The sequence below is a fragment of the Callithrix jacchus genome, chromosome 3 (assembly GCF_049354715.1).
Source record: "Callithrix jacchus isolate 240 chromosome 3, calJac240_pri, whole genome shotgun sequence".
Taxonomy (NCBI): domain Eukaryota; kingdom Metazoa; phylum Chordata; class Mammalia; order Primates; family Cebidae; genus Callithrix; species Callithrix jacchus.
In genome coordinates this window covers 7,861,486-7,874,851 of record NC_133504.1, presented here as the reverse complement: position 1 = coordinate 7,874,851, position 13,366 = coordinate 7,861,486, and positions in this window count along the sequence as shown.

Sequence of the window (13,366 nt, the reverse complement as noted above, 5' to 3'; positions counted from 1 at the left end):
CATTGATTTTGTCCTTCATTCTGAGGTGTAAAGATAGTTTAAAGGTGAGTTTGGAGATGGGTAAATGCGCAGTGTTTGTTAGCTTCTGCTCTGTGGCTATTTTGATTCATAACTGGAGCTAGTTGGTTCTATTGCCTTTTGGGTGAGAAACGTTGGGTGGCATGATTAAGAATCCAGGAGCTCCTTTCTCATCGTAATCACTTATTTGAGTTATAAGGAAATCCTTTCTCTCTCATGAGAATATGACATTATGTTTTTGTGATTACAACCTTGTTACCAGAATGGAGCTTTTTACTTGACACCATTACAAACAGCAGTAGGAACAAAACCCCCAGAGCCTTCTCTTTTTCATGCATAAATCTGCCTCGGCAGATGGGAGAAAAGAATAAACTTCCTCATAGAAATGCCCAAGTTTGGATTAGAAGTGACAGGAAAATGAACCTGGAAAATCCTGGAAGTTGTGCTCTCTTGAAGGCCTAATATCTGAAACAGTTTTAAGTTTATGACTTTTTTGTTTTGTTCTCTATGCCTCTTGGAAATAGAAGTCTTAAGCAGGCATAGCATTATGATGGGAATTCCTTCTGTTGAATATTCTGGATCTCATGCACCATCTCATATCCTAGTTACCAACTCATATACCCGTGGTTCTCAGACTTACCTCACATTGGAATTACCTGGGAGTTTCAACAAATACTGATACCTGTGCCCTACCCTCAGCAACTGTGATCGAATTCATTTGGAAGGTCGCTTAAGCATTAGAATTTTTTTAAAGATCTTTATTCTAATGTAAAGAAATGCTTTGGAACCGCTGTCACGTTTCACAGTTTTCAACTTACTGAAAGCTGCTGTGGATTCTCTACATCCAGATTTATGCAAATCTGAAGCATGTATAGATGCTTATACACACTCGAGAGTGTGTCCCCTGCCCCCAGTGGCTCCACCACCAGTGCTCGAATAATCAGCATCTTAGCGCTTCTTCATGTGCCGGCACTGTTTTAAGCAGTTGTGGTAGAAAAATATCCCTGCCTGTGAACAATACGTTCTAGTGGAGGAGTCAGATAAATATAATGTCAGGTAAATGCTAAAATGAAAGCCAGGTAAAGGGCTGGAAATGAATGGTAATGGGGTGGTGAGTCTTTTAATTATGGTGATTTTAAAAGGTGTCTCTAAGGAAGTAATTCGTAGCGCTAAGAGCAGAAATAAGCAAGCAGACAAAGATTTGAGGAGAAAAGAGGAACACGCTTGGCAATTTGACGAAAGCAGAGCATTAGAGCACAGTGTTCGATGGGCTAGGAACTGGGGACTGTTGGAAGCCATGGCAGGGAATTTGGGAAGCCATTGAAGGGTTTTGAGCCATGGTCTGACATATTTAAAGATCACTCTGGATACTGTGTACACAGTATTACAGGTGAAAACAGGGAGATTTAGGAGAAGCAACTCAGAAACCTTCACGTCGAGCGTCGGTGGCTTAGCCTAGGATGTTGGCAACAGCAGCAGCGTCTGGTGGTGGGACTCGGTGTTCTAAAGCTACAGCCAACAGAACTTGGGCCCAGGGCTTGGTTGGAAGTCAAGGAGATGACAAGGGTGACTCGAGTTGTTGGCCTGAGGGGGAAAAAAATCAAGATTTGTGTTTTGCACTTGGCTTTGAGATGCCTAGTAGATTTCTAGTAGAATCCAGCATGGAGCCCTGCATATGGCCATTAGGGTAATAGGAGGTAAACATTTGGGGGCATCAGTCTACGCAGGTTGAAGCCATGTGACTGCAATTAGGAAATTAGAGCTTCTCAAATGTTAATAAGCATGTGTTAATACATCGGGTTAAAATACAGATTCTGCTTCGGGAGATCTGGTGTGGGGCCTGAGGGTCTGCATTTCATTTTTTTTTTGAGACAGTCTAGCTCTGTCACCCAGCCTGGAGCGCAGTGGCGTGATCTCGGCTCACTGCAACCTCTGCCTCCCAGTTCAAGCCATTCTCTTATCTCAGCTGCCTGAGTAGCTGGGATTGCAGGCGCCTGCCACCACGCCAGCTAATTTTTGTATTTTTAGTAGAAACAGTTTCACTGTGTTGGCCAGGCTGGTCTGGAACTCCTGACCTCCTGATCCACCTGCCTTGGCCTCTCAAAGTGCTGGGATTACAAGTGTGAGCCACCGCGCCTGGCTGAGCGTCTGCACTTCTAGCAAGCTGCTCAGTGTCCTGGCCCAGCGGCATCAGCATCACTTGAAGAGCAACCAAGTAGATCTGGAAGAGGTCAGCCCTGTGTCACTCTGACATCTAAAACGGGGAGGAGCTAGCAAAGGAACCTGAGAGCTCTCGGTATTGTGAGACAGTGTTTCCAGAAGGGAGTCGTCAGCTCATTCAGGTGCAGTTCAGGGAAGATGAGCACAGAGAACTAACCGTTAGACAATGGGAATTGTGGCTAACAAGCTGCAAGTTTGGGGGCTGGGCTGTGAGCAGAAGGGGACTGAAGTAGAGACGGCAACTGTAGACCACTGAAGCTTTGCAAAGGGGCACAGAAATGGGTCATAACTGAGGCGGAGGTGAGCTAAGGGAGGACTTGAGATTTTCAGGAAATAATATGGCATGATTGATTATGTGCTGATGGAATTCCATTTGAAGGGGACAGTGGATGCTGTTGACGGGGAAACAATGGGCAAGATGGAGCAGGATGCAGGACTCAGGAGAGGCTGGTCTCGATAGGTGGAAGGGACAGTGCATTCATTGTCCACGTCCACAGGTAAGGCAGCACTTCTATTCATTTGCTCAAATACTTGTGCACGTATCATTTGCAAGGCGGCGTGTTCAGTCCTGGGGATAAAGCAGTGACCAAAACGACAATCTGTAACCTTGTGGAGCTTAGATTCTGGAGTGAACGGGGCATATATGCAGGTAGGTTGCTAAATTTGTTACTGGGAAAATGATAGCTCCCACTTTCCCAGCTGAAGAGGTGACTGGGAAGGGAGCTGGAAGTCTGGGAGTGAGAGGCTGCAGCTTCGTCTGGAGAGTAGGAAAGTGGGTGGCCCCGGAATGCCAGAACTGTGGCCAAGCAGCAGGTTTGCGTCGTCACTTCACATGAGCAGGCTACTCATTTTGTTGCCTAGATGCAGGCCCGAAAAAGAAAAACAGAAAATAACAGAAATACTCAAAATCTCTACGGTACGCCAGAAAATTCGCATCTCCCCAGTCCTTTTCATATACCTGTTACGTGGCTTCCTCTGGGGTTCTGTTCTCATTCCTCCTCCTGAAATGGAAGGAGCAAGTTTTTGAGGAGCAGTTAATATAAATAAGCTAGACGTCTCTTCTACGCTTTCTGAATCAAGTACTTAGTCGTTTTATGTTGTTCAAAATGTATTTTAAATGAAGTTATTTTGGAACTTCCCTTACTGTATATATTGCCTAAACTGTCCATCAGTTAGAGAAACCACAGCTCCTTTATCGTTGCCTATTTTCATGCGAGGGAAGTGGTCTGGACCAAGATTCCAGAGTGGTGGACTCAACCTGTGGTCTTGGACAGCTCAGTGGTCCTCTTTGGCCTGTAGTTTGTTTAGCTAGAAAATGAGTGATTTAATATATGGTTACCTAAAAGTGTGGCTGTTACTTGTGTCTTAACATGAGTCTGAGGAAAGAGGTCTCCTGATCCAAACTTACTGACTGGGTAGTTTATAAAGTAACAGCTTTGATTCATGTGTGTGGTAAGTAGACTTTAAAGCAGGGCTTTCTAAGCTTCAGACACCACAGACAGATCTTGATGGCTTTTGCCATTTCTATACACCGCTCTAATTTGATATTTCAAAGTATTATGTACTTAATACTTTTTCAGTCAACTCACTTTTTGATGTAAATTTATTTTAACAAGGAAGCATATCACTTTGGTAAATGGAAAGTTAGCATCACTTTCTGTGAATAGGAGACTACCTTAAAATGTAATGAAAACAGCATTATTAAACTCTAGCTATGCAGTGTGGCCAGTGAAGACAGCTCGAAGTCTGTCCTTTTTTATTAATAGATGTGATTAGTAAGTAATGTTAGGTAAGGGTAAAAGACACGTCAACACCAAATTGAGTCTTTCTGCATGATGTGCTCAAAAGGATTTCGAGACTTTTCTTGAGTACCACCTACTCTGGGAAACACTTGGGGTAACAAAAGGTTAACCACCGTCGTTTCTTGGCCATCAGTATAAACCAAATGAACATGTCCTAGTTTAACAGCACTTACCTAGTTAAACAAATGGATGTTGCCTCTTATTAAGATTTCTGTGAACCTCATAAGGTATTTGCCAATGTTGTGTGTATTAGTACTAGAGTAACTGACATTATCATGACCCCACAGGAGTTTCTAGTCTTACCTGTTTCTCATCTGAGGATTAAAAATGGCACCTCCTCAGTGCATCTCCCTTTTTTTTTTTTTTTTTTTGAGACAGAGTCTCGCTCTGTCACCCAGGCTGCAGTGCAGTGGTGCGATCTTGGCTCATGGCAACCTCCGCCTCCCAGGTTCAAGCAATTCTCCTGCCTCAGCCTCCCAAGTAGCTGGGATCACAGGCGTGCACCACCACCCCTGGCTAATTTTTGTATTTTTAGTAGATATTTTAGATTTTTTTGGTTTTGCCAATGTAGACCAGGCTGGTCTTGAACTCCTGACCTCAAGTGATCCGCCCGCCTCAGCCCCCTAAAGTGCTGGGATTACATGTGTGAACCCCCACACCTGGCCTCAGTACATCTTTTGGGAAGCTGAGAGAGATTTCCTGGGCCAGCCTTGCAATACCATCACTTTTGGGCCCAGCATTCCAGACCCGAAAAAATCCTTAGAATAATCCAGATAACTTCCTCAGTTATCCACTTGCTGGTGGATTCTTGATTTAGTACTCTCTATTATAAAAACAAAAATTCCAATTTTCTTACAAATTGGATAAAAGCAACATATCCATGTCTGTCAAAAACACAGAAGGAATGAGACTTTTAGTGCCGAGTGTATTTTGGTATTTTGGATAGCTGTGTACCTATAAGCGCTAAAGTCGTCTTTCAGATTTTAATTGTATTGGATAAAAATTTTCCTGCCTTCTTAAATCTGTCCTTAAATCCTTCTTGGCATATAGTAGGACAAAGAAACATTTAATATATTCATCCTTTGACTCAACACCATGTGATGATACAGCGATATGTTAAATCTTGCTCCAGTATGGAGGGCCATTTGCCTCTGTACTTGCCTCCAACTGGTTTTTAAAATAAATTTGGCTGCTTTTCATTCTTCCTTGCTTCTAAAACTGTCTGCCTCATAGTTTGTAGTTTGTAGTGTGTTGGAAAAGCATTTGGTTGAATTTGTGCCTACCTTCAGAATAAATAGATTCTAAGAGAGTATCTAGTGCTTGACTGCAGTGTATGGTTTTGGTTTTTAAATACATGGATTGTTTTTTTCTTCCCTGTTTTGCCATGTACTTACTTTGTACAGTAAGATCTCATGGCTTTGTTTGACAAGAGGCCCTAACTTATTTATATGGTATTCTAATCTTAGAAACTTCCCACACAGAAACAGGTGCTAGGCCAGCTGGCTAGTTTTCTCTCTAGGTGTTCAGGTTTTAGATTAGTAATATGGAGTCATACCCTTGGTGGGAAGTTTTGGTTCTAATAGAACTTTTTGGTTCTAATAGAACTTGATTTACCAAGGATATAAAATGGTAGAATACAGCAATTTCAAGGCTTTTAGACAGACTTCCATTGCTTTTCTGTGCCTTCCCGAGATGCGATAGCATTTTTCAAATTTCAGACATTTTCTTCTGTAATCTCTAGTACACACTTTGCTGCTTGGTTACATTCATTTCCCATCAATTTGACAAAAGCAAATTATGATAGACTAAGCAGTAAGCCGAGACCGTGCCATTGCACTCCAGTCTGGGTAACAACAGCGAAACTCCATCTCAAAAAAAAAAAAAAAAGAAAATTGTATGATATTATTACAAAGAACGCTCTAAGACAAGCCCCACTCTGCTTTTTAGCCTGCTATTGGCATATCTTTGTTTCGGCTTTCTGGCTTGGAAACCTCTTGATTTGTGGAGACCCATAGAAGATACTTGAAATTGGCAGATGATCCCCCCAGCCAGGTCCAGGGCTTACCCTTTCAATTCAGGGTGTGGAATCTGCTTTTGGACACCTGGCATTTTCCTTAGGCCCAGAGGACCCGTTCAGTGTGGCTGTTTATGGGTTGCCCAGATGCTGACCCTGAGCCCATCCAGAAACCGGGAATGTTTGACTGTGGTGAAATAATTCTGGTTAATGAGGAAACCTAGCTATACTCAGCTGGGAAAAGCCAGATGTGACACTTTTCTCTAAGTACATGGAATACCTGTGTTAAGGAAACCGTTGCCTTGTGAATCTGCTGCTTGTTTACTTCAAACAAACTTGAGTACTGCTTTGAAGGTAGCTTCTGAAGGGGAGGAGAGAGAGGGGCTGCAGAGGAAAATGTCCTTTCAGAGCTTATTACCTTATAGGGAGATGGGATGGACACACACACATACCTGCAGAGAAGTCATCAGGGATCATCTTCAAACTGCCCGTGCCTTTAGTCCCATGCTGTGTCTTCCTTCCTGTTCGCTGTTATCTTAAGCCAACAATTTCCCTAGCGCCCTGACCCCAGCCCCGCCTTGTTAAAGACTTGCTGCTTCAGGTGTCCTCCTCTCTTCCCTGCCTCATCTCTTATCACTGGGCACCATTCTTAGTAGTCACACGGGTCCAATGGCATCTCATCTTTAAAAATAACAGATTGGAGGCTAGGCATGGTAGCTCACGCCTGTAATCCCAGCACTTTGAAAGGTCGAGTTGGGTGGATCACCTGAGGTCAGGAGTTCGAGATCAGCCTGCCCAAAATGGAGAAACCCTGTCTTTACTAAAAACACAAAAATTAGCTGGGCATGGTGGCGGATGCTTGTAATCTCGGGTACTTGGGAGGCTGAGGCAGGAGAATTGCTTGAACCCGGGAAGCAGAGGTTGTGGTGAGCTGAGATCCCACCGTTGCACTTCAGCCTGGGCAACAAGAGCAAAACTCCGTCTCCAGAAAAAAAATTAATGAAAACAAAATAACAGACCAGGCGTGGCAGCTCACGCCTGTAATCCCAGCACTTTGGGAGGCCGAGGTGGGCGGATCACGAGGTCAAGAGATCAAGACCATCCTGGCCAACATGAAGAAACCCGGTGTCTACTACAAATACAAAAATTAGTCGGGTATGGTGGCGCATGCCTGTAGTCCCAGCTATTCGGAGGCTGAGGCGGGGGAATCGCTTGAAACTGAGAGGCGGAGGTTGCAGTGAGCCGAGATCAAACCACTGCACTCTAGCCTGAAGACAGAGAGAGAGAGACTCCATCTCAAAAAAGAAAGAAAAAAGAAACAGCAAGGAGGGGAGTAGAGTGAGGGAAGTCATAGGACAGAAGATCAGAGAAGAAATGCAAGGTGTGGGTGCAGATCCCATGGATCATGGTCGGCTGTGGGAAGAACTTTGATTTTTACACCAGCTGCGATGGAGATCTGCCGGCAGTTTTAAGCAGAGGCGTGACATGATTCGTCTTCCTTTGTAAAAGCTCCCTTTGCCTGCTTTGTTGAGAATAGACTCTCAGGGACAAAGGAAGAAGAGCCGGGAGGCTATTTTAGCCATTCCAATGATGATGGTATCTTGGCGCCGGGTGGTAGAAGTGAAGATGGTGTAACAAAGAGCTTCAGATCCTGGATGTGTTTTGAAGGTAGAGCCAATAAGATTTGCTGACGGACTGGATACGGGATGTGAAAAAAAGAGTGAAGGAGGAACAAGCATCTTTGGCCTGAGCAGTTGGGAGGGTGAAGTTGCAGGAATCAGGATAAAGAAGATGGTGGGTTGAACGTGGTTTTGAGTAAGGTCGCTGGATTTGATGGATAAAAAACCAGGAAGTCCGGTTACATTTGAATTTCAGCAAAATAACAGACACTTTAGTGTAAGTACATCCCGTGCACGATTGCTTATACTTATTATCTGCTGTTATTCTAAATGTGCTGGGCATCTTTTATCCGGCAATCCTAATTTGAGAGGAAAGTTTGAGTTGTGTGTTAGACGGAGATGTTGCGTAGGCAGTTGGATATGTAGGCCTGGATTTCAAGGTGTAAATCTGGTCTGGAGATTGAAATTTGGGAGACGACAATAGTATTTAGGTAGCCTATAAAGGTGTAAGATTAGAAGAAGTCCCCAAAGGAGAGAGAATGGACAGATAACTGGCCCAGGAAAGGCGCTGGGGCCTCCAATGTGGAGAGACTGAGCACATAAAGAAGGACCAGCAGAGAACAGGGAGGAGAAGCAGCTAGTGTAGTAGGAGAGACGTCAGTGTGACTACTCTGGCAGACGGACTGAGCGAGGCAGCAGTCGGTACCTAGGACTTGAGATGGGGCAAGCACAACTCCTGACTTCTCCACGACGCCCCCTGTCAAATCCTGCTTTCCCCCAAATACCATCTCAATTTGGGATAGAACCGCATCTACCCAGCAACAGAGGCCAGAGAGACAGGAATTACTTTTAGTTCTCTTCACTCTTGTCTGTGTTCAATCCAAGAGCACCTTCTGCCTCCTTTCCTTTGGAGACATGCTCTGAATTCATCCAGTTATCTTCATCTCCACCACTACTACCACAGCTCAGCCTCCATCAGCTTTCAGCTCAACTCCTGCAAAGCCTCTGACTCCCTTATAATCGTTCTCAACATGGCAGTCTGAACAATTTCAATATGTTATATGCGTGCGTGTGCATACATACACACACGTAATAGAAATATTTTATATATATATGTGGTGGACCCTTGAACAACACAGGGCTGGGGATGCCAACCCCCACACAGTTGAAAACTCACATATAACTTTTGAAGCCTCAAAAATTTAACTACTAGGCCTGGTATGGTGGTTCACACCTGTAATTCCAACACTTTGGGAGGCCAAGGCAGGAGGATTGCTTGAGTTCAGGAGTTCAAGACCACCCTGGACAACATAGTGAGACCTTATCTCTACTTAAAAAAAAAAAAAAGAATCAAAAGGTAGCTGGATGTAGTTGCACATCAGCTTCTAGGGAGGCGGAGGTGGAGGACTGCTGGAGCCCAGGTGGTCGAGGCTGCCGTGAACCGTGATCACACCACTGCACTCCAGCCTGAGTGGCAGTGAGACCCTGTCTCAAAAAGGCCCCCAAAAACCCAAAACTTAACTACGAATAGCCTACTGTTGACCGAAAGATTTAACAATAACATAGTCAATTAACACATATTTTGTATGTATATTATATACCACATTAGCATAATAGAGAAAAGAAAATATTTTAAAAATCATAATGAAAAGAACATATATTTAGTATTCATTAAGTGGAAGTGGATCATCATAAAGGTTTTCATCCTCGTTGACTTCATGCTAAGTAGGCTGAGGAGGAGGATGAAGAGGAGGGGTTGGTCTTGAACCTGTGTAGTTCAAACCTTTGTTGTTCAGGGCTCAGCTGTGTGTGTGTGTGTGTGTGTGTGTGTGTGTGTGTGTGTGTTGAATGTAAACCCTCTGCTTCGATTCTTGCAATAGCATCTCACTGTCAGTGTCAGTACAATGAAGCTGAAACTCGTGATCATGGCACCTGTTACCTCTGACTTTTCCCTGTAATCCCAACTCGTCTGCTAAGATTCGGCCACAGTGTCTTGATTATGCAGGGGTAACCAAAGGAGCCTATTTTAATATTTCCAGCAAAGCAAGGGGGCATGACCTGCAGCAATGGGGCTACATAAATACCAGAGGAACTTCAAAAAGAGACACAACAAATAGGTGTTCCTGGCTTTCTACCTTTAATTCTTTATGAGTCTTGATTTTAAATCACAGATAATGAAGAACTATCTGAAAAGGCTTAAAGGAATACCCGAGTCTTGGGTAGTTTATGAAAAAACGAGGTTATTGGCTCGTGGTTCTCCTGGGGATGAAGAGGCAGGCACCAGCATCTGCTTCTGGTGAGGTCCTCAGGAAGCTTCCACTCATGGCAGAGGACAAAGAGGAGTGGCATCACGTGGTGAGAGAGTATGGAAGGGAGAGAGCTGGAGAGAGTGGAGGGGGTGCCAGGCTCTTTTTAATAATCGGCTCTCCTGGGGTCTAACAGAGGGAGAACTCATCTATTACCATGAGAACAGCACCAAGGCATTCATGAGGCATCCACCCCCATGACCCAAACGCCTCCCACCAGGCTCCACCTCCAACACTGGAACCATACTTTAGCAGGAGATTTGGTGGGCCTAACAAACCATATCCAAACCACAGCATCCACAGTGTGAGCTTTCGTCTTTCAGAAATGAAGAATTGGGGCCGGGCACGGTGGCTCACACCAGTAATTCTAGCACTTTGGGAGGCTGAGGCAGTGGATCACTTGAGGTCAGGAGCTCGAGACCAGCCTGGCCAACATGGTGTAACCCGTCTCTATTAAAAGTACAAAAATTAGCAGAGCATGGTGGTATGCACCTATAGTTCCAGCTACTCTGGAGGCTGAAGTGGGAGGATCACTTAAACCTGGGAAGTGGAGATTGCAGTGAGCTGAGTTTGCACCACTGCGCTCTAGCCTGGGTGACAGAGCAAGACTCCATCAAAAGAAAGAAAGAAAGAAAGAAAGAAAGAAAGAAAGAAAGAAAGAAAGAAAGAGAGAGAGAGAGAGGGAGGGAGGGAGGGAGGGAGGGAGGGAGGGAGGGAAAGAAAGAAAGAAAGAAAGAAAGAAAGAAAGAAAGAAAGAAAGAAAGAAAGAAAGAAAGAAAGGAAGAAAGAGAAGAAAGAAAAGACGTGAAGAACTGGCTTTCTGTTGATTATTCTAAATTGTGGCCGTTGCTCATTGAAAGCCACAAATTCTGAACAGCCATGCTGTGAGCTCTTCATTTGTTTGCGGACACAGAAATTTTAGAAAGAAAATGTAGATGTTAGAGACAAAATATTGAAGGAAAGCAGCAATCGGAGCAATCTGCTTTTCCCCACCGACCTGCATATCTTCTTAGGTTATTGGTTATTACTATTTAGCCTTCATGAGAAATTACCGGGGCAACAACCAGGTATTGTCCACACGGGGGTTTGTAATCACAAGGAAAAGGTGGCAAACATGAATTTTGTTTTTGAGGCAGAGTCTTGCTACATTGCCCAAGCTGGCCTTGAACCCCTGTGCTCAAGCTGTCCTCTTGCCTCAGCCCCCTGAGTAGCTGGGTCTATAGGCATGTGCCACTATACCTAGCTCAAAGATGCATCTTAAATAATTTTAAAAGATTGTCCTTTAGGATTTGTCCAAAAGGATGCACAAGAAACTAGAATCAATGCCTACCTCTAGGGAAGGAAACTAAGGGACTGGAGGTCAAGAGTAGGAAGGAGATTTACTTTTATTGTATATCCTTTTATGTATTTTGAATCTTATATTGTGCTTTGGTACTCTACCTACTTATAAAAAACATTGGCTGGGTACAGTGGGAGGCCAAGGCACTCGAGAGGCTGAGGTGGGAGGATTGTTTGAGGCCAGGAGTTTGAAACCAGCCTGGGCAACATAATGAGACCCTGTCTCTACAAAAAATTAAAAAAAAAAAAATAGCTAGGTGTGATGGTGCTCTCCTGCCTGTGGTCCCAGCTACTTGGAGGCTGAGGTGGGTGGGTCGCTGGAGCAGGAGTTGAAGCCTGCAGTAAGCTATGATTGTGTCACTCCACTCCAGCCTGGGTGTGACAGAGTGAGGCCTTATGTCTAAAAAGCGAAAAGAAACTAATTTTTATAAAATGACAGCTTAAGAAGGCCAGAAACATCAAATCCTATTTATTTATGTTTTCTGGAATTACAGAGGCTCATTTTCCCCAAAATGGGAAAGTGGTTTGCAGAGTGCACACCTACGTGCACGGCCCTGGGCATAGCACTGGGAGCCCGGGACTGAGGGCAGGAACGCCTGACCTTGGAGCTCTCCGGACCTGGGCAGGGCCTGCTGCTACTGTGCCTTCTACTGCTCTCAGCTGTCACACACGGGACCACACGGGGTGACCTCTGTGGCCCCTGCAGCTCAGACACTCCACGAATGTCTACGCCCATGTGTTTCACAGAGTGAAAAAGTACCTTTTGACCGGTGAGAGGAGCTGCTTCAATCGGTGTTGCCCATGAGATTTCATCTCAAAGCCTGGCTGAGGGCTTGGTTTCAGAGCTGAGCCCACCGAGGCCCACCAGCTTCTCACACCCGGGTGGTTGGCGGACTTCTTGATCAGCAAGACTCGCACGGCTGCAGCTCTCCTGGGACCTACGGGCCTGCACTTGCCAACCCACACGTGTTGAATCAGAATGTGAATATTAATTGTACCCTCTGGACCCAACACATATGGAAAATATTAACGCTTCCTTCAAATGGAATTATTTTCCCTTTAGAAACAGATTTTTAAAGAAGATGCTAGGTTCTGTGCCACCAAAAGAAAACAGTCACGTTTCCAAATGTCCATTGAGTCATTGCCCTGTAGAGGAAAAAAGAGTTTTTACTTAAGGGAAGAATAAAAACCAAGTCAGGCTTTTTCCGTCGACAGCTACGGTTGGTAGCTCTAACAAACGAGCGTGCTGTTTCCTTCAAACAAACCCAAGAACATCGGTGTCCACAGGACCCACGTGCTGTTTCGTCTTTGCAGAGCCTTCTGGGCTGAAACACAAGCCTGGTTCTTCTCCTCTGACCCTTACGAGCCTTCCAGTACATTAATTTCAAGTGTGGAAGCTGGGCCAATGCTGCCAAGGCCATACCGAGTTAAACATGTAAACACGAAGTCTCTGAGAACAGGAGGGCACGTTCTCACGGTGGCCGCGGGCTGCCTTGCTTTCCTCTGAAGTCCTTAACTGCTTAACTGATGTGCAGTGGACGTGAGGGAGTTCTCCCTAAGGGAGGGTCTTTCCAGACGACTTTGAAGGCATTTAAATTAGGAAATCTTATGCCTATGAAATTATATCTAATATTTCTGTCTCTTGTCGCCTGAAGTCCAAGAGTCTAACAAATGTAGTCCATCTATTTAGGCAACACTGGTTCCTAGGTTCTGCTCCCTGGTGCTGCGTGGGGCTGGTTTGTCCTGGTTAGACTCTCTCGTATGAAGGAAAAGGGCGAAGAGGGTTTACTGCAGCATTGATGGGGCTGGTGGGGATAAAGCTCAGGACACCTCAATTAACAGGCTCTGCAAGAGGCCGGATTTGTTACACACAGCTTCAGGATGTGGAATTCAGCCTTCCACATCCCGCCTCACAGCCCCCGAGTGACACAAGGAGAACCCCCTGGCGCTCAGGGAGGGTGGCCATGCAGAGAGCAGCTCGGGGCTAGGTTTGCCCCTGTCAACGCCGCAGACAAGGCTTGCTGGCTTACAGAGAATTGGGGGTAGCGA